Raw genomic sequence first — 26,568 nt, forward strand, 5'->3', positions numbered from 1 at the left:
TTCTAGACCTTAATCACTCGCTGCATGAATAAGTTTTTCCTCATGTCACTTTCGCTCCTTTTACCAATTACTTTAAATCTGTTCCCTCTCGTTCTCGATCCTTTCATGAGTGGAAACAGTTATTCCTATCCATTCTGTCCAGACCCCTCCTGATTTTGAATGCCTCTATCAAATCACCTCTCAGCCTTCTCTTCTAAGGAAAGCAGGCCTAACTTCTCCAATCTACCTTCATAACTGAAATTCCTCATCCCTGGAACCATTCTTGTGAATCTTTTCTGCACTCTCTCCAATGCCCTCATATTTTTCCTAAAGTGTGGCGCCCACAACTGAACACAATACTTCAGCTGAGGCTGAACTAGTGTTTTGTACAAGATCAACATAACCTCCTTGCTCTTGTACTCTCTGCCCTTATTATTAAAGCCTAGGATACTGTAGGCTTTATTATATGTTCTTCAACCTGTCCTGATGCCTTCAATGATTTATGCACATATACACTGCTATGAAAGTGCTTCTATTTGTTAAATATTTTTTGAGGACTTGTGTTTTATAATTGTGATGGATTCATTGGAGGACTGAAGTGATTCCATAGATGCTGAAAGGACTCTGTATAAAAACAATATTTACTGGCTGTCATATGTCTTCAGCTAAGTAAACAACAGGTACCTTCTGACTATGCAAGTTATTTACAAGGGAAGTGACATGTCAAGATTTATGGTGCTCAAGAGTGGGTTTCATTTTTGAATACTGTTCTGAGTCAGTTGGGTTCATAGCCTGCGGAAAGAAACACCCAGCTCTTTTCTCCACCTCTTTGAGAAACCCTGAAAAAAAATCCAGTGTGTGATAGCTGTAACACCTGATGCCACATTTCTCCTGAGAAGCTTCTGGAAGACTTCCTCTCGACATCTGAATGAACTGCTTCTGAAAAGATCCCAGTGACCCTTCTATGTGCACTCAGATGCCAGACTGTACACCATCTGGGACATAACATATCTTATCCTTTTTCTTCAAGAATTAACAAGTACTTTGGCCAAAGCATCTTTATTTTTCCTTTAACTGGTGTGTGTGTGTGTGTGTGTGTGTGGGTGTGTGTGTGTGTGTGTTATTTAGAAGGGAATATATATATTTACTATCATATTCAAACTGTGTGCTGAAGCTTTGCATCTTTATTGACTAAGTCTTGTTTTATAATAAATTAATATTTTTGTTGTTCATTAAAGAAAGCTGGTTGGTGGATTTTATTCTGAAACCAAAATAGATAGAGTATATAATTGGCCGCATCGGTAACTGGTTACACATTGAAACATATGTTGTGACCTGTGGAGAAGTGGAACTAGAGAAAGACAGTGCACTCCTCCCGCCTTGGTCATAACAACACCCATCTCCCTCTGCTGCTGCCCCCCCCTTTAGAATTGTGCCCTTTATTTTATATTGTCTCTCCATGTTCTTCCTACCAAAATGAATCACTTCACATTACTCTGCATTAAACTTCATTTGTCACCTGTCCGCCCATTCCATCAACTTGTCTCTATCCTTTAGAAGTTCTACACAATCCTCCTCACCATTCACAATTCTTCCAAGTTTTCTAACATTTGTAAACTTTGAAATTGTGCCCTGTACACCAAGATCTAGGTCATTAACATATATCAGGAAAAGCAAGGGTCCCAACACTGACACCTGGAGAACTCCACTACAACCATCCTCCAGGATAAAAACATCCATTAAGCACTAAAATAAGAACAAAACACTGCAGATGTTGGAACTCTGAAATAAGAACAGAAAGTGCCAGAAACACTCGGCAGGCCTGACAGCATCTGTGCAGAGAGAAACAGAGTTAACATTTCAAGTCTGTGACCTGAAACATCTGTTCTGATGATGGGTCTAACTAACTTGATTGAATTGTTCGAGGCGGTGACTAGATGTGTAGATGAGGGTAAAGCAGTTGATGTAGCCTACATGGACTTCATTAAGGCTTTTGATAAGGTCCTGCATGGGAGATTGGTTAAAAAGGTAAGAGCCCATGAGATCCAGGGCAATTTGGCAAATTGGATCCAAAATTAGCTTAGTGGCAAGAGGCAGAGGGTGATGGTCGAGGGTTGTTTTCGCGAGTAGAAGCCTGTGACCAGTGGTGTACCGCAGGGATCGATGCTGGGACCCTTACTGTTTGTAGTGTACATTAATGATTTAGACGTGAATATAGGAGGTATGATAAGTAAGTTTGCAGATGACACGAAAATTGGTGGTGTCATAAATAATGAGGAGGAAAGCCTTAGATTACAGGATGATATAGATGGGCTGGTACGATGGGCAGAGCAGTGGCAAATGGAATTTAATCCTGAGATGTGTGAGGTGATGCATTTTGGGAGGACTAACAAGGCAAGTGAATATACAATGGATGGTAGGACCCTAGGAAGTACAGAGGGTCAGAGGGATCTTGGTGTAATTGTCCATAGATCATTGAAGGCAGCAGCACAGGTAGATAAGGTGGTTAAGAAGGCATATGGGATACTTGCCTTTATTAGCCGAGGCATAGAATTTAAGAGCAGGGAGGTTATGCTGGAGCTGTATAAAACGCTAGTTAGGCCACAGCTGGAGTACTGTGTACAGTTCTGGTCACTACTGTATAGGAAGGATGTGATTGCACTGGAGAGGGCGCAAAGGAGATTCACCAGGATGTTGCCTGGGCTGGAACATTTCAACTATGAAGAGAGACTGGATAGACTAAGGTTGTTTTCTTTAGAGCAGAGAAGGCTGAGGGGGGACCTGATTGAGGTATACAAAATTATGAGGGGCATTGATAGGTTAGATAGGAAGAAACTTTTTTCCCTTAACAGAGGGGTCAATAACCATGGGGCATAGATTTAAGGTAAGAGGCAGGAGGTTTAGAGGGGATTTGAGGAAAACAAATTTCACCCAGAGGGTGGTTGGAATCTGGAACACACTGCCTGAAGAGGTGGTAGAGACAGGAACCCTCACAACATTTAAGAAGTATTTAGATGAGCTTAGTGCCATACAAAACACTGTAAATCTCTTCTGGTACATGGAGGGTTACCAGACCAAGCTTTTGACTTGTCCAGCCTAGATGAGGGGAGTTTGCTTAATGTCCACTATCTGGAACTGAAGTTCTTCTTTCTTCCCATTGCATTAGACTTTCAGCTTTATTTATCCTCTTTAGGGTGAGCATTGTTCCATTATAGAGCCTCAACTTTACCTTAGACGGCTTCACATTTGGGTCATCACTTTGAGCAACTTCACACAAGTCTGCAAAGCTCATGATGTTGCACGTAGAACCAGTGTCTATCTGACACGTCACATCAGCTTGATGCTCTCCTTCTGTACTCATCATTCCAATAGTCACAAACCACTTTCTACCTTGCAACTTAACAGTGTCAACATGTTCTCGGGTGTAGAGTGATTCATCAGAATCATCGTTCAACATCTCTCCATCAACCATCTTTACAGGCCTGTTTTTCTTCTTTCTAGCAAAACACTTGCATGCAAAGTGTTTCTGCTTCTTGCAGTTAGAACACTGCTTTCCTCACGTGGACATGCTTCCTTTTCCTTCTTGTGGTGTCCCCAACAGTATTTACGTCCAGTACTCTGGCCTTGATCTTTCTGGCAGCCATTCAGAAAGTTGGCCTTCTTTTTCATCATTAACTTGTGCTTGGTAGATTGGACTGCCTCTCAGCATAGTGCACAGCATCGTCAGTTCTCCCATCAATACTCTTCAGCTGTTGATTAGCTACCTCAGTACTTTTGCATATTTCAATAGCTTCCTTAAAAGTAAGCTTCTCTTCTCTCAGCAGGCATGCTCTCACAGTGGGATCACTTGTTCCTAAAATAATCCTAAATCTGATGGGATCATCCTTCAGTTTCCAAACTCACAAGACCCAGACATCTCAGTACAGTCACATACCGATCAATACTCTCCTCTTCCTCAGCTCTAATGTTAAATGCATAGGCCTAGATTTTCAATCCAGGGTCAGGAACCCAACACCCTGAACATTTCTGGGCCCTGACCCCATGTTGCGTCAGTATTGATGAAGTGAGGCAATTTTATAATGCAAAGGAACTAATTGGCCTGTGGACTGGTTTGGCGCCAGATTAATGTTGCCAGGTGTTGCCTTAAGGCAGGAGATAGTAATGGAGGGCCCTTTGAAAAGCGAGCAGCAGCCATGATAGGGCTTGCCGTTCACTAAGGTGATGGTGTGGAGGGTTCACAGAGGGCCAGTATTGGCATGGGAAGACATCCCCAGGTGGCCCCAAGGTTCTTGAGGCATTAACTAAGGCAGTTGCTGAGAGGTGAGAGATATTGTTCCCAGCGCTGGCAGAAGAAACCCGCCCAGAGACACCAAAAGGGCCTGGATGAAGGTGGCGACGGAGGTCAACAGTAGAGAGGTGACCAGAAGTATGTGGGTCCAATTCAGAAAAAATTCAATGACATGATAAGGTCTGGAAAGATGAGTGGCAAGCGACATCCAGGTGGTAGGGCACAGCAGCATGCACATGAGCTGAGCAGACTGAGTGCCCATAGTTCTCCCTAACATTGTCAGATCAAGTTCCCAGTTGCATCACTGAGAAGTCAGCCACCCTCAATGGAGAAGTGGGCATCACTGAGAAGCTGAACAGATCTTGTCAATTCATGCTGTAATAGGAGAGGGAGGCCAGGCCACTAATACATCATTCTCTCCTCAACCTGTAGGAAAAGAGAGCTCACAACAGTTACAAGATGTCATGTATGGGTAGTGGTGTGGCGGACTGGCACAATCTGACATCGATGGAGGAGGCAGTGGTGGATATTGCGAGGCTGCCATCGCAGCAGGCCGTGGGCGATGGTGAGACAGGAAGCCTTGAAGAGCAGTGTTATTTGATTGCTCTGTCTTACATGAAGGGCATGGAAGTAACTCCTGTCCAATGCACACTGTGGCTCCTTGGCCTTTGTCATCCATTGAGTTGGTGGTACTAATGCATCTGCTGAGTAGCCCGAGTACTCATCACCGGCTTCTTGTGTTTCCCACTCCAGGGCTTGAGCACAATAATCAAGGCTGACACTCCAGTGCAATACTGAGGGAGCGAGGCACTGTTGGAGATGCCATCTTTCAGATCAGACATTAAACAGAGACTCCATTGTTTGCTCAGGTGGATGTAAAAGATCCCATGGCACAATTTCAAAGAAGAGCAGGAGAGTTATCCCAATGTCCTGGCTAATATTTATCCCTCAATCAACATTACAAAAACAGATTATCTGATTATTATCACATTGCTGTTTGTGGGAGTTTGCTGTGTGCAAATTGGCTGCCATGTTTTCTGCATTACAACAGTGATTACATTTCAAAAAGTACTTCATTGGCTGTAATGCACTTTGAGACATTCAGTGGTCGTGAAAGACACTATATGAATGCAAGCCTTCCTTCCTTTCTTCCATTCTTTATTCCTTCCATCCTTCTTCTCTTCCTCCCTTCCCTCCCCTCCCTTCCTTTCCACCCTTCCACCCTTCCTGCCTTCCCTTCATCATTCCTTCCTTTCCTTCATCCCCTCTTACTTCCATCCCTCTGCCTTTCCTTCCTCCCTTCCTTTCCCTCCCTTCCCTACTACCCTGTCTTCCTACCAACCCTCCTCCCATCCTTCCTTCCTTCCTTCCTTGTTTCCTTCCTTCCCTTCCTCCATCCCTTCCTTTCCTCCCTTCCCTTCCTCCCTCCCTTCATTCCTTCTCTTTCTCCCTTCCTTCACTTCATCCCTCTCTTCCATCCTTCCCTCCTTCCTTCACTTCATCCCCCTCTTCCTTCCAACACTCCTCCCAACCTTCCTTCAATCCTTCCATTCCTTGTTTCCTTCCTTCCCTTCCTCCATTCCGCCCTCCCTTCTGTTCCTCCCTTCCTTCCCTTCCTCCTACCCTTCATTCCTTCCCTTCCTCCTTCTCTGCATTCCATCCTTCCTCTCTTCCTTCCTTTCTCAGTTGCTCCTCCTTCCCTCCTTTCTTTCCTTCATTTCTTACTTTGTTCTCCTCCTTCCCTTCCTTCTCTTCCTTCCCTTCCTCCCTTCCTCTCTTCCTTCCCTTCCTCCTTCCTTCCTTCCATCCTTCCTTCCTCTCCTCCTTCTTTCCTTCCTTCCCCCTTCCTCCCTTCTTTCCGTCCTCCTTTCCTTCTTTCCTTCTTTTCTCCCCTCCTTCCTTCCTCCCCTTCCTCCCTCACTCCCATCCTTAACACTTCCCTTCCTTCCATCCTTCCTTTCCTCCTCCCTTCCTCCCCTCCTTTTTTCCTCTCTTCCTTCCCTCCTCCGTTGCTTCTTCATCTCCTCCCTTCCTTCTTTTCCTACTGTCCTTCCCTTCCTTCCTTCCTTCCTTCCCTTCCTCCTTCCTTCCATCCTCCCTTCCTTCGTTTCCTTCTGTCCTTCCTTCCTTCCTTCCTTCCCTCCCTCTCTTCCCTCCCTCTCTCTCTTCCTGTCTCCCCACCTCCCTCCCTCTCGTCCTTCCTTGCTTCCCTCCTCACTTCCTTCCCTTCTTCCTTCTGTCCTTCCCTCCTACCTCCCACCCTTCCTCCCTTTCTTCTTTCCTTCCTTCCTTCCCTCCTCCCTTTCTTCCCTCCTCCCTTTCTTCCTCTCCTCCTTCTCTCCTTCCTCCCTTTCTTCTTTCCCTCCTCCCTTTCTTCCTTCCTTTCCTCCCTCTTTTCCTGCCTTCCATCCTCCCTTATTTCCCTACTCCCTCCCCTTCTTCCTCTCCTCCCTTTTGTCCTTCCTACCGCCCTTCCTTTTTTCCTTCCCTCCTCCCTTCCTCTCTTCCTTCCTCCATTTCTTCCTCTCCTCCTTTTCTCCCTTCTTCTTTGCTTCCTCCATTCGTTCCCTTCCTCCCTCCTTCCTGTCCTTACCTCCTCCCTTCCTTCCTTCCTCACCTCCTCCCTTCCTCACCGCCTCCCTTTCTTCCTCCCTTCCTTTCCTTCCTTCCTTCCCTCCCTCTCTTCCTGCCTTCCCTCCTCCCTTCCTTCCCTTTGTAATGAGGTTTTTATGTCGTCTGATGCAACATAAATGTGATGCGTGGAGTTCATTTATTGAAGATCTCAAACAGGTTTATTAACAGCTAACTATTATGTACAAGAGCTAAATTTTTATAGGACCTGCCTCTTGCTGTTACAGTAGCTGAGTGTGACTGGCAAGTAGTCACATGACTGCATCCTGGTACTCAGCTCATTAGCATACTAAGATCTTAGAGGGACATCACTCTTAAAGGCAATCACACAACACCCTTCTCCCTTGCTTCCTTCCTTCTCTCCTCCCTCCCTCCCTTCTTCTTTACTTCCTTCCTTCCTCCTCCCTTCATTACTTCCTTCCTTCCTCCTCCCTTCCTTCCTCCCTCCTTTTCTTGCTTCCTTCCTTCCTCCCTTCCTTCCTTGTTTCAATCTGTTCCTTCCCTTGCTTCTCTTCCTTCATCCCTTTCCTTCCTCCCTCCCTTCCTTCCATCACTTCCCTTCTTTTCCTTCCTTTCCTCCCTCACTGCCTTCTGTTCCTCCCTCCCTTCTTTCTTTCCTGCCCTTCTCTTCCTTCCTCCCAGAGCAAGGTCCCATCTGATGGCCTCATCTAGTCTGCAAGAATGCCATGAAAGGGCTAAGGCAGTTGAAGAGGTTGATGAGGGGCCACCCCTCAGGGAGCACTGGCATCATCCCTTGCCTCCTTGGCCCCCCCAACTGAGGAACCATCCATGCTACAAGGCCCAATGTCAAGGACACAGGCGCAGCAGCCTGTGGAGGAGCCCCCATGGGCACAGTGAGGCCTGAGACTGCCTTGACATTCTTCCTCCAATACCTGGACACCAGGCTCCTCTGCAGCGCGCCCTTTGTCCTCTTCCTCTTCTTCCTCCTCCCCATCCTCTTCCGAGGAAGAGTGGCATTTCAGGTCCTCCTTGTCATTCAGGTCCAGTCTTCTTTGTATTGTCATGTTGTGCAGCATGCAGCAAGCAACCACAATACAAGATACAGCAGTTCTGGCAGCATTTGTGGAGAGAGAAACAGACTCAATGCTTCAGGCCTGTGACCTTTCATCAGAACTGGCAAAGGTTAGAAATGTAATAGGCTTTGATCATGTGAAAAGCGGGTGGGGGAGAGGAGAAGAACAAAAGGCAAGACCTGTGATAGTGGAGAGGGCAGGAGAAATTAAATGACAAAGATGGTCATGAAATAAAAGGAAAAGGGAGAAGTAATAGCCATAGTAAAAGACAAAGCATTTGTCCAGAGAGAATAATGCTCTCTCCGAAAGCAAAACAAGTGAAAAACAAGTTTAAGCCTGGCACATGATAAAAAGAAACAATCAGAATTGCAGTCATGGTCTGAAGTTGTTGAACTCAATGTTGGGTCCAGAGGGCTGTAGAGTGCCTAATCAGAAGATGAGGTGCTGTTCCTCGTTGTGCTGAGCTTGTGTGATGAGCTGCCAATTGCAAGATGCTACTCAGGTCTGCACTTGATCCTTGGAACAAAATTTCAGGGCAACGGTGACCTTGATGGCTGCAAGTAGGGGACTGCCATAGGGTCCGCTAGGCCTCAGGTCATTGTACACAACAGCACAAGTGTCTGAGACCAACTGCCTAGATAGGCGCAGTCTCCCACGGCACTGGCGCTCTGTCATTTCCAGGTAGCTAACTCTTGTGTAGTAGACCTGAAATCTTGGGTAGCATCTTCTTCCCCTTGCAGCCATTGTGCCAGGAGGAAAACTCTCAGAATCAGCCCTTTCCTGAGTTTAACCAATATGTTGTACATAGATAAATATGAGGTTTGTTATGTTGAGTAAAAACAATGGGTCAGAATTTACTGTAAAACAAATGGTATGGCTAGCAGTGCTCACCATTTATGTGAAGATCAGCCAGAAACTTCAGATGACCGCAGATGTATGGTTAAATGCATTAGATCTGCAAAAGTGGCATCTCACGGTCTGGCTCCCCATTCAAATGTATCAAATGCCATGAAGTTCTTGTACTTGCGTTATAGATGTGAACTTAACTCATCATGGAAAGTCAAGGCTTATCCTTCCAGTGTAAGTACCTTTATAGCAATGTGATCAGTCTTGATTACTACCAGACAACTTCTCTGGCACTAAAAATATACTTTTACAGGTGTGGAGTCTCATTTCTTCAGCTTTTAATTGTTGGAGATTTTAAACAAAATTAAAAATATTTCTTTCTACCTTTGAATCCAATCTTTCTTTCCTTACTTTGTTTCACTTTATTGTCCCTACTTGACATTGAATTAAATATTTAATTTACACCTACTGGTTAAGACTGCGCTGTTCATTAACAATTCTTCAATCTGATTGATTAAGGAGATCCACACCTGCTTCCCTGTTCTCACAGGTCTCAGATCCCCTGCAGAGGGTGCTGTGCCATTTTGATGTAACTCTTTCAACAACTTGCTGTGCAAAAGCTCATATAAATGAAATGGGCAAGGACTTATTCAATCATGGTGGGCCACTGTCATCCACAAGGGAGCTTCAGCAGGTTCAGCAATCCACAGCTGCTCTGTCTGATGTTCCCAGAGGACTTCAGGCTTTACAGAAAATAAGGAACAACATTTTTCAACTCGAAGGGGAGACTTCCTGCCTCTTGGAAAAGGTAACTGATTTCTTTCAACGCCACTTACTTAGTCTGGGTAAGGCCTTGGGCCTTTCTGAAGGCCTCAAAGGTTCTCATGCCAGCTCTCAGCTGTGAAGCATTATAAGGGTATAATGAGTGGAATTCACAAGTCAATCTGAAAATATCCCCTGACATGTTCCCTTGATGTAAGGGGCAAGTAGAAGATTTACCGTCTTCCTCAGAACTGGAAATTGCGGAACTTAAAGAAATTGGGGAAACGCGTTCTACACCGATTTGTGCCAATGGCAGGTGATCTCCCTGCTTTCTGCCCTTGACCCCGACCACAATTTTGGACCCCAGCGATGTTGAGGGAAGAGTCTTTGTTTTTCATAATATTCAGCTGTTGCATACTAGCCTTTGGAATCATGATTAGATTTATGACCTGAAAAATAGTAAACATGTTACAGACTGAAGCTAACGCTGGAATTCAGAAAACTCCACTGGCATGCAGATTATATAAATCAATACCAATCTAGCATCCTTGCTCAGAGTCAGTGGCAGCACAATAATGATCCGATACATAGCAAATCACCCTTTCAAGTTTACATATATTTATACTGTAAAATTTGGGACTGGTTGCTGTCTATCCTTTTCTCATGTTTGTCTTGTTCCACAGAGTTGACTTTTCTGTGGCACTTAGGTGACCACTAAATCTGATTACCTGTGGTTACTATTTGCTGATTAGCAGCAACCGATGAGTATAAGATACAGTATCTCAGCAGATCTGGCAGCATCTGTGGAGAGAGAAGCAGAGTTAACGTTTCAGGTCAATGACCCTTCTTCAGAACTAGCAAATATTAGAAATGTAAAAGGTTATAAGCAAGTAAAGTGGGGGTGAGGCAAGAGATAACAAAGGAGAAGGTGTAAATAGGACAAGGTCACAGAATAGCTGACCAGAGGTCGTGGAGCAAAGGCAAACAATATGTTAATGGTGTATTGAAAGACAAAGCATTAGTACAGATAGGATGTTAATGGACTGAAAATTGAACAACCGCAAGTACAAACATGAAAAAAACCAGTGGGTAAGCAAACTGAACAAACTAAGACAAAATAAAATAAAACAAACACAAAAAAAAAGGAAAAAGAAAAAATAACTAAAAATAAAAGTAAAATGGGGGACCCGTCATGCTCTGAAATTATTGAACTTAATGTTCAGTCCGGCAGGCTGTAGTGTGCCGAATTGGTAAATGAGATGCTGTTCCTCGAGCTTGTGTTGATGTTCACTGAAACACTGCAGCAATCCCAGGACAGAGATGTGAGCATGACAGCAAGGGGGAGTGTTGAAATGGCAAGCAACCAAAAGCTCGGGGTCCTGCTTGCGGACTGAGTGGAGGTGTTCCGCAAAGCAGTCACCCAGTCTGTGTTTGGTAACCCCAATGTAGAGGAGACCACATTGTGAGCAGTGAATACAGTATACTACATTAAAAGAAGTACAAGTAAATCGCTGCTTCACCTGAAAGGAGTGTTTGGGGCCTGGAATAGTGAGGAGAAAGGAGGTAAGTGGGCAGATATTACACCTCCTGCGATTGCAGGGGAAGGTGCCATGGGAAAGGGACGAGGTGGTGGTGGTAATGGAGGAGTGGACCAGGGTGTCACGGAGGGAACGATCCCTTCGGAATGCTGACAGGGGAAGGGAGGGGAAGATGCATTTGGCAGTGGCATCGCACTGGAGGTGGCGAAATGGTGGAGGAGGATCCTTTGGATATGGAGGCTGATGGGGTGCAAAGTGAGGACAAGGGGAACCCTGTCGCGGTTCTGGGAGGGAGGATAAGGGGTGAGGGTAGAGGTGCGGGAAATGGGCCGGACACGGTTGAGGGCCCTGTCAACCACAGTGGTGGGGAATCCTCGGTTGAGGAAAAAGGAAGACATATCAGAAGCGCTGTCATGGAAGGTAGCATCATCAGAGCAGATGTGTCGGAGATGGAGAAACGAGGAGAATGGAACGGAGTCCTTATGAGAGGCAGGGTGTGAAGAAGTGAAGTCGAGGTAGTTGTGGGAGTCAGTGGGCTTATAATGGATGTTAGTAGACAGCCTATCACCAGAGATGGAGATAGAGAAGTCGAGGAAGGGAAGGGATGTATCAGAGATGGACCATGTAAAGGTGAGAGAAGGGTGGAAATTAGAAGCAAAGTTGATAAAGTTTTCCAGTTCAGGGCAGGAGCAGGAAACGGCACCAATACAGTCATCAATGTACCGGAAAAAGAGTTGGGGGAGGGCGCCTGAGTAAGACTGGAACAAGGAATATTCGACATATCCCACAAAAAGACAGGCATAACTAGGACCCATGTGGGTACCCGCAGCAACACCTTTTACTTGAAGGAAGTGAGTGAAGTTGAAGGAGAAGTTGTTCAATGTGAGAACATGTTCAGCCAGACAGAGGAGGGTGGTGGTGGATGGGGACTGATTGGGCCTCTGTTCAAGGAAGAAGCGAAGCGCCCTCAAACCATCCTGGTGGGGGATGGAGGTGAGGAGAGATTGGACGTCCATAGTCACGAGGAGGCGGTTGGGGCCAGGAAAGTAGAAATTGTCAAAATGACGTAGGGCGTCAGAAGAGCCACGGATGTAGATGGGAAGAGACTGGACCAGCGGAGAAAAGATAGAGTCAAGATAGGAAGAAATAAGTTCAGTGGGGCAGGAGCAGGCTGACACAATGGGTCTGCTGGGACAGTCCTGTTTGTGGATTTTGGGAAGGAAGTAGAAGCGGGCTGTCCGGGGTTGTGGGACTATGAGGTTGGAAGCTGGAGAGGGAAGATCTCCAGAGGAGATGAGGTCAGTGACAGTCCTGTGGATAGGAGCTTGATGTTCGGTGGTGGGGGACATGGTCCAGAGAGAGGTAGGAAGAAGTGTCTGAGAGTTGGCGCTGAGCCTCTGCAAGGTTGAGGTCGGCACGCCATACAACAACAGCACCACCCTTGTCTGCAGGTTTGATGATCATGTCGGGGTTAGACCTGAGAGAATGGAGTGCCTCAAGTTCAGAGGGGGACAGGTTAGAGTGAGTGAGGGGGGCAGAGAAATTGAGATGACCAATGTCGTGCCAACAGTTTTCAATGAAATGATCAAGAGCGGGTAAGAGACCAGGGGGTGGGGTCCAGGTAGAAGGAAAATGCTGGAGGCAGATGAATGGGTCTACTGGTCGGGGGAAGGACTCCTGATCAAAGAAGTGAGCCTGGAGGCGGAGGCGATGGAAGAAGAGCTCAACGTCATGCTGAGTGCAAAATTCATTGAGGTGGGGGCGTAAGGGGATAAAACTGAGACCTTTGCTGAGTACAGAACGTTCAGCGTCAGAGAGGGGGAGGTTAGAGGGTATAGTGAATACACGGCAAGGGATCAGATCAGAAGGGGTGGGGTCAGAGGGAAGTGAAGAGGAAGAAGGATCTGGAGGGGCATTAGTCCCCATCAGCTGCTGGAGCTTGCGTTCCTTGACACCTGAAAGGAAGAAAAAAAGTTTTTTGTTAATGCGTTGGATGAGACGAAAGATGAAACTACAGAGTAGAACAGCTCTGAGATAAGGTGAGGCAGTGCTGCTGGAGAGAGAGGTTCAGTGTGTGCATGTGGCGGTGCATAGCACTGAGTGTGGATCCCAAGATGCGGCGAGAATAGCAGTCCGAGGAACGTTGTATTTCTCGGAGATACCTGTAATCCTGGGTGGATTCAAAATATGATGGGTGAAACTGCAGTTGGAATCCACATGGAATAAGTTGGAGCCGGAGACAGTCACTGAGGAAGGAGATGTGGCTGTGAAAACGAGTTTTGGTAGACACTTTATCAAACACCAGGAGGGAAATAGAAAGCAATGAAGGTGATCTCCTCTGGAGATCTTCCCTCTACAGCTTCACACCTCGTAGTCCCACAACCCTGGACAGCCCGCTTCACACCTCATAGTCCCACAACCCCGGACAGCCCGCTTCACACCTCATAGTCCCACAACCCCGGACAGCCCACTTCCAGCTCCTTCCCAAAATCCACAAACAGGACTGTCCCGGCAGACCCATTGTGTCAGCCTGCTCCTGCCCCACTGAACTTATTTCTTCCTATCTTGACTCTATCTTTTCTCCGCTGGTCCAGTCTCTTCCCACCTACATCTGTGACTCTTCTGATGCCCGACATCATTTTGACAATTTCCAGTTTCCTGGCCCCAACTGCCTCCTCTTCACTATGGATGTCCAATTTCTCTACACCTCCATCCCCCACCAGGATGGTTTGAGGGCTCTTCGCTTCTTCCTTGAACAGAGGCCCAACCAGTCCCCATCCACCACCACCCTCCTCTGCCTAGCTGAACTTGTTCTCACATTGAAAAACTTCTTCTTCAACTTCACTCACTTCCTTCAAGTAAAAGGTGTTGCAATGGGTATCCACATGGGTGCTAGTTATGCTAGTTATGTCTTTTTGTGGGATATGTCGAACATTCCTTGTTCGAGTCCTACTCAGGCCACCTCCCCCAACTCTTTTTCCGGTACATTGATGACTGTAACGGTGCCGTTTCCTGCTCCTGCCCTGAACTGGAAAACTTTATCAACTTTGCATCTAATTTCCACCCTTCACACAGTCCATCTCCGACACATCCCTTCCCTTCCTCGACTTCTCAATCTCTGGTGATAGGCTGCCTACTAATATCCATTACAAGTCCACTGACTCCCACAGCTACCTCGACTACACTTCTTCACCCTGCCTCTTGTAAGGACTCCATTCCATTCTCCTCGTTTCTCCATCTCTGACACATCTGCTCTGATGATGCTACCTTCCATGACAGCGCTTCTGATATGTCTTCCTTTTTCCTCAACCGAGGATTCCCCACCACTGTTGTTTACAGGGCCCTCAACCGTGTCCGGCCCATTTCCTGCACCTCTACCCTCACCCCTTCCCCTCCCTCCCAGAACTGGGACAGGGCTCCCCTTGTCTTCACTTTCCACCCCATCAGCCTCCATATCCAAAGGATCATCCTCCGCCATTTCCGCCATCTCCAGTGTGATGCCACTACCAAACGCATCTTCCCCTCTCTTCCCCTGTCAGCATTCCGAAAGGATCGTTCCCTCCGTGACACCGTGGTCCACTCCTTCTTTACCCCCACTACCTCGTCCCCTTCCCATGGCACCTTCCCCTGCAATCGCAGGAGGTGTAATATCTGCCCATTTACGTCCTCTCTCCTCACTATCCCAGGCCCCAAACACTCCTTTCAGGTGAAGCAGCGATTTACTTGTACTTCTTTCAATGTAGTATACTGTATTCGCTGCTCACAATGTGGTTTCCTCTACATTGGGGAGACCAAACGCAGACTGGGTGACTGCTTTACGGAACACCTCCACTCAGTCCGCAAGCAGGACCCCGAGCTTCCGGTTGCTTGCCATTTCAACACTCCCCCCTGCTGTCACGCTCACATCTCTGTCCTGGGATTGCTGCAGCGTTCCAGTGAACATCAACGCAAGCTCGAGGAACAGCATCTCATTTACCGATTAGGCACACTACAGCCTGCTGGACTGAACATTGAGTTCAATAATTTCAGAGCATGACGGGCCCCCCATTTTACTTTTATTTTTAGTTTTTTTTTTCTTTTTCCTTTTTAAAATTTTTTTTGGTGTTTATTTTATTTTATTTCATTTTAGTTTGTTCAGTTTGCTTACCCACTGTTTTTTTTCATGTTTGTACTTGCGGCTGTTCAATTTCAGTCCATTAACTCCCTATCTGTACGAATGCTTTGCCTTTCAATGCACCATTAACATATTGTTTGCCTTTGCTCCACAACCTTCTGGTCAGCTATTCTGTGACCTTGTCCTATTTACACCTTCTCCTTTGTTATCTCTTGCCCCACCCCCGCTTTACTTGCTTATAACCTTTTACATTTCTAATATTTGCTCGTTCTGAAGAAGGGTCACTGACCTGAAACGTTAACTCTGCTTCTCTCTCCACAGATGCTGCCAGACCTGCTGAGTATTTCCAGCATTTCTTGTTTTTATTTCAGATTTCCAGCATCCGCAGTATTTTGCTTTTATTAAGATACAGTATCTGTTGTCCATTTTACTTGCTGCTGTTCCACTCCTGGTTACATAGTTCTATCTGTCCCACTTTGCCCCTACTCAGGGCCCCAAGCTCCTGCTCACTCTCAGCGTTGGTGCCAGACCTCCCGCTCACTCCTGGGGCTTGATGCCAGAATTCCTGCTAACTTCTGGGTCTTCATGCCAAGCGTCTTGCTGTTCCAACCTTGGCACGAGGCTTGCCACTCATTCAGGCCTTGCCACTGGGCCTCCTGCTTGCACCGGGTCTCAGCACCAGACCTCCTGTTAGCTACAATGCTTCAGTGATAACTCCTGAGTCTTGGAACCAGGCCTCCCATTTGCCTTCCGGGGTTCTATACAACAACAGGCCTCCTGCTGTCAGCGTCACTGTGCCAAATCTTTACTCTACCAGCCTCGATCTGGATCTTCCATTTGTTGCCAGGTTTCCCACTCCCCCAGCCTCACTACTGAATCTGCCGCTCTCCAGGATCTAATACAGACTTAATATGGTAGACTGAAGGGAAAAGCAGGTCATGAACTGTTGAGTGAATCAATTTGTTTTAGTAAGCATAAATGTGGTTCACAAATAAATCACTGAACTGCAGATGCAGCTGAATGTAACTGAATTAACAGAATCTATGCTGTGTTTTTCTTTAAACAAATCTTGCTTTACATCCTCTGAGCTTTCATCTTTATATCCTCTGTATATCCGTGCAGGTAATTTAAAAATTAAAAAAATATTTTTCCATACTTCAAAATGAAAAATTTGTGTTATACATGTTTGATCACATTGGGTGACTGGCCCCCATTGTGTTCCTCCGGGATTTCCAGGTTTTCCACAGACGGATCGGTACAATAGGTATAGGCCCACCTCAAAATTAGGTGTGAAGGGCATTCAAATTCCTCCTCCTGTTTCCAAAAGGGCAGCCATTTCCAGCAGTAGTCAAGAAGCTGACAGTAGGCCTTACACTTGGTACTCCTCAGTCTGAAGGGCCTGATGTGGGCTAGGTCGCAAGGCAAAGCACTAGCAACAGGGTAATGACATTCCCTTTCTTGCATGCTTCTGAGGATTTCAGAACCTGTGTCTGGTAGCCAATGCTGCAGATGCAGCCTCTCAGGCCTGTAGCAGAGCTTTCTGGTGCAATGCCCTGCTGGGGTTACTGTAATAATGAGCCCATTAATGGTCCATTTGGATCGATCTTGTCCTGAACAGACAGAGTGCACTTCCAGTTCACTCCAGCCTTGAGACAAAGAGGGGACTTAGGAATTTTTCCTGGGATCTTATCAAGATTCATGATTGCTCATGAGGTGTCTGTCATGGCTCAGTGGGTAGCTCTCTCAACTCTAAGTCACAAGATTATGCATTTGAGACTCAACCCAGAGGCTTGAGCACAGAATCTAGGCTGACTCTTCAGTGCAGTAGTGAGGGAGTGCTGCACTGTTGGAGGTGCCATCTGTCAGACGAGACGTGAAACTCAGGCCCATCTGCCCTTTCAGGCAATGTAAAAGATTCCGTGGCACTATTTTGAAAAAGAACCCAGGAGTTCTCCCTGGTGGCCTGGCCAATATTTATTCCTCGACCAACATCAGTAAAAAAAATGATTATCTGGTCATCATCACATTGCTGTTTGTGGGATCTTGCGGTGTGCATATTGGCTGCCATGGTTCCTACAGCACAATAGAGAAGTTCTGTATGGTACCAAAAATACCTAATTGGCTGTAAAGTGCTTTGGGATATCCTGAGGCTGTGAAGAACACTATATAATTGCAAGTCTTTATTTGATGACTGCTCTCAAGCAATTAAAGTTCCATTGAGAACATACATAGGTGGGATTGCTGAGGTAGCCTGGAAACTGCTCCTTATCATGGTGGGAACAGGCAGCAGAATCACCTTCTCCACCCCTCACTCTGCAATTTAAAGGAGCAGTGTAAACAAGGCAGAATTCTGATGGAGTCAGGTTCCTGATCAGATTCCAGTGTTTTTCCGCCCCTCTGGCTGATTGTTTTTTCTTGGTTTAACAGTAATTACAATAGTTACAGCACAGAAACAGGCCATTCAGGCCAACAGGTTTATGATCCTATGAGCCTTCTCCCACCCCTCTTCATCCAACCTCATCAACTTATCTTTCTATTCCTTCACAAAAGCAAAATACTGCAGATCAGGAACACAGGAACATAGGAAATAGAAGCAGGAGTAGGCCATTTCGCCTCGCAAGCCTGCTCTGCCGTTCAAGTAGATCATGGCTGATCTTCTACCTCAATGCCATTTTCCTGCACTATCCCCATATCCCTTGATATCTTTAATCTCTAGAAATCTATCGTTCTCTGTCTTGAATATGCTCAATGACTGAGCTACCACAGCCCTCTGGGGTAGAGAATCCTAAAGATTCACCACCCTCTAAGTGAAGAAATTCCTCCTCATCTCAGTCCTAAATGGCCTGCCCCTTATACTGAGACTGTGTCCCCTGGATCTAGACCTCCAGCCAGGGAAACATCCTTCCTGCATCTACCCTGTCTAGTTCTGTAAGAATTTTGTATGCCTCAATGAGATCACCTCTCATTTTTCGAAACTCTAGAGAATATAGGCTCAGTCTCCTCAATCTCTCCTCAGAGGACAATCCTGCCATCCCAAGGATCAGTCTGGTGAATCTTCATTGCACTCCCTCTATGGCAACAATATCCTTCCTTAGGCAAGGAGACCAAAACTGTACACAATAATCCAGGTGCAGTCTCACCAAGGCCCTATGGAACTGCAGCAAGACTTCTTTACTCCTGTACTCAAATCCACTTGCAATAAAGGCCAACATACCACTTGACTTCCTAATTGCTTGCTGCACCTGCATGTTAGCTTTCAGTGACTTATGAACAAGCACACCCAGGTTCCTTTGTACATCTACACTTCCCAATCTCTCATCATTTAAGAAATACTCTGCATTTCTGTTTTTCCTACCAAAGTAGATAACATCACATTTTTCTCCATTATATTCCATCTGCCATGTTCCTGCACACTCATTTAGCCTGCCTAAATCCCCTTGAAGTCTTTTACTTCCTCCTTACAACTCCCACTCCCACCTAGTATTGTGTCATGAGAAAGCTTGGAAATATTACATTTGGTCCTCACATCCAAATCATTCATATAGATTGTGAATAGCTAGGGCCCAAGCACTGATCCTCCCGGTATGCCACTAGCCACAACCTGCCAACGTGAGAATGACCTGTTTATTCCTACTCACTGTTTTCTGTCCATTAACCAATTCTCAATCCATGCCAGTATATTACCTCCAATCTCATGTGCTCTAATTTGTTTCCTAACCTCCTGTGTGGGACCTTATCGAAAGGGTTCTGAAAATCCAAATACACCACATTCACTTCTTCCGCCTTATCAATTCTGCTAGTTACATCCTCAGAAAACACCAACAGGTTTGTCAAACACGATTTCACTTTCATAAATCCATGTTGACTCTGTCCAATCATACCATTATTTTCTAAGTGTCTAGTTATGACATCCTTTATAATAGAGTCTAGCATTTTCCCTACTGATGTCAGGTTAACAGGCCTGAAGTCCCCTGTTTTCTCTCTGGGGTTACATTTGGATTCTAGAAATCTAAAATCAAAATAGAAAATGCTGGAAATGCTGAGCAGGTCAGGCAGCATCTGTGGAAAGAGAAACAGATGTAATATGCAGAATTTTAATTGGCAAGGGTAGGTGGGTTCGGGTGCAGGCAGGGTTTTAAATCCCCCCAAAAAATGCTGGCATGTTGGAAACCTGACTTGATTTCACTCACTTCTGATTTTTACTGGGCCATGTTTGAAGGCATGCTGGAAATCCCCGTGAACAGTCAGATCTGTAATTTGCATATGTAAAGAGCCAATGAATGACGGGCAGGCATTACCAGTAGCCATCAACATCACCACAGCCCTGAATTTCTTTGTCCCCGGCTCCTTCCGGGGATCTGCTGATGACATCTGCAGGATTTCGTAATCAGCTGCCCAGAAGTGTATCTGCCAGGTGACCAATGTCCACTTTGCTACTGATGAGGATAGTCAGCACCAGAGGGCTCTCACATTTGTTGCAGTGGCTGGATACGAACGGATATAGTCATAAACTTAACACATGAGTTGACCAAGGTGCCCTCAAATTGTTCAACAAGTTTGAGGTTCTTTCAGCTTGTATGGATACAAGCGAGGCTGCAGGGTGGATGAGCAAACTGACCAGGGCACCGTGGTTCAGGAAGCCATTCAAGCAGGGGGAGTGAACAGAAATGTAGTGGTAGAAGGAGATAGTATAGTCAGAGGGATAGACACAATTCTCTACAGCCAAGAGTGAGAGTCCAGAAGGCTTTGTTGCCTGCCCAGTACCAGGGTTCGGGACATCTGATCAGGGCTGGAGAGGAACTTTCAGTGGGAGGGGGATGATCCAGTTGTTGTGATCCATGTGGGTACCAACGACATAGATAAGACTAGGAAAGAGGTTCTGCATTGGGAGTATGAACAGCTAGGGGCTAAATTAAAAAGCAGAACCTCAAAGGTAATAATCTTTATTATTACATGAGCCACGTGCAAATTGGTCTAGGGTAAATAAGATTGGAAAGTTAAACAAGTAGCTCAAAGATTGGTGTGGGAGAAATGGGTTTCGATTCATGGGGTACTGACACCAGTAATGGGGAAAGTGGGAGCTGTAACAGTGGGATAGTCTTCATCTGAATCATGCTGGGACCAGTGTTCTGGCAAGTCATATAACTAGGGCTACCTAGGACTTTAAACTAAATAGTGGGGGTGAGAGAAGATTTGTTAAAGAGAGAGGACAAGGCAAGAGAGCGAGGTAGCAATAAGGGAAATAATAATCAGAGAATGGCAGGATGGGACAGAAGGTACAAAATTAAAAGTGTGCAAGCAGCTAAAGCTAGAGGTTGCCTAAGTAGTAAAAAGACAGAACTGAAGGCTCTGTATTTGAACGCGCGTAGCATTCATAACAAAACAAATGAATTGGTAGTTCAAATATAAATAAATATGTATGATCTGATAGCCATTACAGAGACATAGCTGCAAGATGGCAAAGGCTGGGACCTGAATATTGAAGGGTACATGACATTTCGGAAGGACAGGAAACTAGGAGAAGGTGGAGGGGTAGCTCTGTTAATTAAGGATGACATTAGTATACTAGACAGAGGTTACCTGAGTTCTAAAAATCAAGATGTAAAATCAATTTGGGTAGAGATAAGTAATAGTAAAGGCAGGAAGTCACTTGTGGAAGTAGTTTATAAGCCCCCAGTAGTAACCATACTGTAGGATGGGGTATACAGGAAGAAATAATGGGGGCTTGTGAGAAAGGTACGGTGATAATCAAGGGTGATTTTAATCTACATATAGATTTGACAAATTAGATTGGCAAAGGTAGCCTGGATGATGAGTTCATAGAGTGTTTTCAGGACAGTTTCTTAGAGCAGCACGTTCTAGAGCCAACTAGAGAGCAGGCTATTCTAGATCTGGCAATGTGTAACGGGACAGGATTAATTAATGACTGCATAGTAAAGGTGCCCTTATGTAGCAGTGATCATAACATGATTGAATTTCGCATTCAGTTTGAGGGTGAGAAGAGTGAATCTATGACTAGTGTGTTAAAACTTAAATAAGGATAATTATGAGGGTTTGAAGACAGAGCTGGCGAAAGTAAACTGGGAAATTAGGTTAAGGAATAGGTTAGTAGAGATGCAATGTCAGACATTTAAGGAGATATTTCATAACACTCATCAAATCTACATTCCAGCGAGAAAGAAAGATTCCAAGGGAAGCACCATCTGTGGCTAACTAAGGAAGTTAAAGATTGTATCAAATTGAAAGAAAAAGCATACAATTCAGCAAAGATTAGTGGCAGGTCAGAAGATTGGACAGAATATAAAAAACAGCAAAGAATGACTAAAAGAATAATGAGAGAGAAATTACAGTACGAGAGAAAGCTAGCTAGAAATATAAAACTGGATAGTAAGGGTTTCCACAGGTATTTAAAAAGGAAAAGAGTAAATAAAGTAAGTGTTGGTCCTCTAGAGAGTGATCTGGGGAGTTAATAATGGAAAATAAGGAAATGGTGGAGGAATTGAACAGAGTTTTTGCATCTGTCTTCACTGCAGAGGATACAAATAACATCCCATAAATAATTGTGATTCAAGAGTTGGAAGGGAGGGAGAAAATTAAAACCATTACCATTACCAGGGAAAGGGTACTGAGAAAATTATTAGAACTAAAAGCTGACAAGTCCCCAGGTCCTGATGGACTTCACCCGAGGGTCTTAAAAGAAGTGGCTGCTGAGATAGTGGATACATTGTTTTTAATTTTCCAAAATTCCCTAGATTCTGGAAAGGTCTCATCAGATTGGAATATAGCAAATGTAACTCTGCTATTCAAGAAAGGAGGAAGACAGAAAGCAGGAAACTACAGGTCAGTTTTTTAAATTCCAGATTTATTAATTGAATTCATATTCCACCTTCTGCCATGGTGGGATTCAAACTCATGTCTCCAGAGCAATAGCCTGGGCTTCTGCATTATTAGTCTGGTGCTAATACCACTATGCCACTGCCTTTCCAATCAACCAACAGTCTTTCACAATCGGATGGGATTCTACTCCCTCAATGTTCACCTGTTGTGTGACCACTGAAGGTTTTCATGCGTGTCTATGCAAGATAGTGATTATTGCTGTTGATCAAAAAATTCACCAATTATAGAGAACGACATCAGGCATGTTTGGCATTGTAGGATACATGCCGCCTAACCCACACAAGTTTTTGTTCTCTCATGCAAGTCGGCGTTGCAGGTGACTCAGTCACATAGGGACATCTATTAACCTCTGAGGAGGAGGACCACTCAGGGGATTCACCATCCCATGACTCTCCTGCACCTTCTACCAGTGCAGATACTTTCACCTCGATGGGTAATCAATTGGCATTCGAATTATGGTCATGCATCAAGGCTCCTTAAACAGCACCTTCCAAACCCATGATCTCTCCCACCTAGAAGGACAAGGGCAGCAGTTGCATGGGAACACCACCACCTGCAAGTTCCCCTCCAAGCCACACACCATCCTGACTTGGAACTATATCGCCATTCCTTTAGTGTCGCTGTCCAAAATCCTGGAACTCCCTTCATATCAGCACTGTGGGTGTACCTACCCCACATGGACTGCAATGGTTCAAGAAGGCGGTTCACCACCACCTTCTCAAGGGCAATTAGGGATGGGCAATAAATGCTAGCCTAGCCAGCGATGCCCACATCCCATGAATGAATAAATACAAATTAGCTGGTGAGAGCATTGCACTTGCACCCGAGCAACTGGCTGAGGCTGAGACAGCCAAGGCCTGCAACAGTCGGAGGACTGTGGGTGGCCAGTCCTATGCTGCGCCCCAAGCTGATGACGAGCCTCTGTTGTCGCTAGCACAGGGATGCTTAAGCTGCAGGGAGAGGTAAGGCAACATCTGGCGGAGATGCCAGAGGCCATGCGCAACCATGAGCGGATGATGGAGGAGTCCATCCATGCCATGACTGCTGCTCTGTCCCAAGCATTCGAGTGCATGGCTTCCTCCTTTGAGAGGTTGGCAACCCTCTTGTAGTTCCAGATTCCACAGATATGCCAGGACCTGCAAACCCTCACCTTGGCCATGAGCTCAACTCAGCAGTGGCAAGGTGAGAGAAGCCTGGAGACCTCTCCTGCTCCTTTTCTTTCTCTGGTGAGGATGGAGGTTCCAGCAAGACTGGAACGGGAGGAGGAGAGGCTGCCATCCACATATGGGGGATCACCTCAGGGCGTTTTTACTGCAGACACCGGCTCCTCAACCCCTCTGTTAGTTAGCCTACCTCCAGCAACCATGCAGCCTGAGGAGAGTCCTGCTCCAATGCAGGAAACCCTCAGATAGCCAGGACCCTCCAGGCCTCAGGAACCCAGAGGACGGCTACCGTTTCATCACAGGGCAAGGGACGTCCTGATCAGCAGCCTACCTCCAGCACAGCTGCTAGCACAGTGGTCACACCATGTAGGAGCACCTGCAAACATATTAAGAAAATCCCTAGCCACACATGGGTATTCATTGTTGTTCCAAATATGTTCTTTGGAATTTAATTAAAAGTTCTTTTGTGCCAATCATTAGCCATCATTGTGTGAAACTCATGTTCCATTATGCCTTCATTGTGAGCTTCTGACTTCCACCCTACCCCTTAGTGCAGTGCCAATGTGACCATGGCCCTCAATATCATGACAATGTGACTGCATATCTCATTACCATATGTTCTCCCATGGGCACTAGCACACATTGCAGCTGGGTGGCATTCAGGGAACACAGAAGGGAAGGAGGTGGAAGACTACATGCATGATGGTGAGCCTTTATTGGATTCTCATTGAGTGGACATCAGGGTGGCTGAAAGCAGGTCATTATGAGGTTGTCTTTTGCCTCTTTTGCACTTCGCTCAACACGTCTGGCCTCCATCGCCGTGTTACAATCATTCATTCCTGGTTGCACCTGTCTCTCCTCTGCATCCTCCTCATTGGAGGATGGTTGTTACTTATGCATATCTTACTCCTGTAGGCCCCCCTCCGTTGAGTGTTTTAAGAGCAAATAAAAAATTAAAAAGAAACTTTTAAAAAAAAAAATGCTAGAAATACTCAGCAGGTCTCTCAGCATCTGTAGGGAGAGAGAGAAGCAGAGTTAATGTTTCAGGTCAGTGACCCTTCATCAGAACTCCAATACCAATTAGCAAATGAAGCATCACTAAAAATTACTTCATGTTCTTTGGGTCACCTAAGGATGGAAACTTCAGTACACCAGTTCTGATGAAGGATCACTGACCTGAAATGTTAACTTTCTTTCTACACAGATGCTGCCAGACTTGCTGAGTATTTCCAGCATTTCTTGTTATTTCAGATTTCCAGCATTTGCAGTACTTTTGCTTTCTTTTTAAAAAAAAAACTAAATCTGGAGAAATGTGTACTGAAGTTCCTGTCCTTCGGTAACCTAAAGAACATGAAGCTAATAATTTTGTGATGCTTCATATGCTAATCTTGCTGATGGGTATTTAAGTGTAGTTGGTTTCATAATATTTATGATGGGTGAAAATGGGAATTGCTTCCCTTTTAGCTTGGGAAGCTCAGAAAATACAATGGTTGTTGAAAGCATTCTAGCTGTGGAAAATGGGTCTTGTGGAGGCAGTGGATATGGGATTCTCTGTCAAGTATTTTAGGTGAAATTCTGAATAAGGGATATACTGAAGATAGGATACCCAATGAACGTTATGTGGATAATTGTTCTTTGTGGGACAATGTACATGCTCCAAAAAGTAAGTTAGAAAAGATTACGTATTGACCTCGCTGGATTGAAACATACGCTGGAGAGAAAGGAAATCTTCAAACTTAAATGGGTAGATGCAAATAATCAACCATCCGATTGTTTCACTAAAAGAAATGCTAGTGCAAATAAATTGTTAGGGGTGCTAGAGGGGTGTCTCAATGTAATACTTTGTATCCAATCTGGAATTTATTTTGAAGTGTTCTTTGAGCATATTAAGCCATGTTGGACTATAAAAGGAAGGGAATCTGTTAACTGTGTATCAGTTGTTTGATTATGTGCAGGTGGAGGGTGTTAATTGGGGAGTACTTATAAGCAGACAGTTACTGAGACTGGTGAAGGGTTTGAGTGAGGAGCTATATGTTTGTAATCCTTTTACACTGTACAATAAATGTGAAACTGAGTAAAAATAGGCTCCAGCATTATCCTTCCATAACGAGCTTTCTGGAGTTTAACAGACTCTCCACTGCTACCCCTGTTCACTTGCTATGTGACAATCTAGCTAACTCCCATGGAGTCTCCACTGAGGTGTCTATCTGAGCTGGTGAAGGTGTGCATGAGTCATGTGAACGTGTTTCATCAATGCATGACCCCCTGTGAGGACATCTTGGCCGCCCCCTGCTCCTGTGTCACGCTTGACGCACCAGTGAGTGATGAAAGACATGAAATAGAACTGATATGAGGTAAGGGTAAAGTATCGCCATTGTGGAGATTTCAGTTAGTGCTGACAGCAAAGTGACATTATGTGCCAAGTAGCAGTGTGATTCTAATTGTCACGAAGTAGCTGGGAGACCCCTATCTTTCCATTGCCACTGGCCATACAATTTGCCACTCTGCCAATCTCCAAGGCCTCCTCTGCAGCTGTCAGTGGCTGTCACTGGTGGACCACTCCCTGTTCTCTGCCTCTCCCTGGAGTTCTGTACTCACTTCTGCAAGGAGAGAAAGTTGAGAGTGAGAAATCGATTGTGTGGAGAGCAGGTAATGAAAACATTTATGGAGGGTGACAATGAGGCATAGGTGTGCAATGGCACTACAATGAGGGAGAGAGTCAGTGATGGCTGTTCAGATGGTGAGGTGAGGAGGTGCTTTTGAGAGAGGAATGAATGTAGCTTGAAAGTGTGTTGGTCTGAGGTGTGCTGTGCAGGAGAAAGTTGGGAAAGTTAGAGTCTGGGGGTTGGCACCTGAAAATGGGATGCCACTCACCCTTCTTGCCCTTATGAGGTCATGGAACCTCTTGGTGCACTGTATCCAGGTTTGGAAAACCATACTCCTGCTGCGCATTTCCTCGGCCAGTGTAATGATTCTTCATAACTTCCTTGCTTTTGTATTCCATACCTCTATTTATGAAGCTCAGGAACCCATATGCCTTTTTAACCACTTTATCAATCTGCCTGCCACCTTCAACAATTTGTGTACATATACCCCAGGTCTCTATGTTCCTGCACCTCCTTTTGAATTGTGCCCTTTTATTTTATATTACCTTTCCTCATTCTTCCTACTAAATGCATCACTTCAAGCTTCTCTGCACTAAATTGCATCTGTCATGTGTTCACCCATTGCACCAGCCTGCCTATGTCCTCTTGAAGTCTTATCACTTGTTCTCCTCATTGTTTGCTACTCTTCCAAATTTTGTCATCTGCAAATT

General features: G+C 45.4%; 1 long non-coding RNA gene across 1 annotated transcript in view; it reads left to right on the forward strand.

The window, feature by feature from the left end:
- The first annotated feature begins 9,415 nt into the window (after positions 1-9,415).
- LOC137371718 (uncharacterized) overlaps positions 9,416-26,568 on the forward strand; it is an 80,417-nt gene continuing 63,264 nt past the window's right edge. Inside the window, exons 1-2 of the long non-coding RNA XR_010975278.1 lie at positions 9,416-9,586; positions 21,945-22,032. This is a non-coding gene — a long non-coding RNA (uncharacterized lncRNA). The remainder of the gene's footprint in view (positions 9,587-21,944; positions 22,033-26,568) is intronic.

This window comes from Heterodontus francisci, chromosome 7, assembly GCF_036365525.1.
Source record: "Heterodontus francisci isolate sHetFra1 chromosome 7, sHetFra1.hap1, whole genome shotgun sequence".
Classification (NCBI taxonomy): domain Eukaryota; kingdom Metazoa; phylum Chordata; class Chondrichthyes; order Heterodontiformes; family Heterodontidae; genus Heterodontus; species Heterodontus francisci.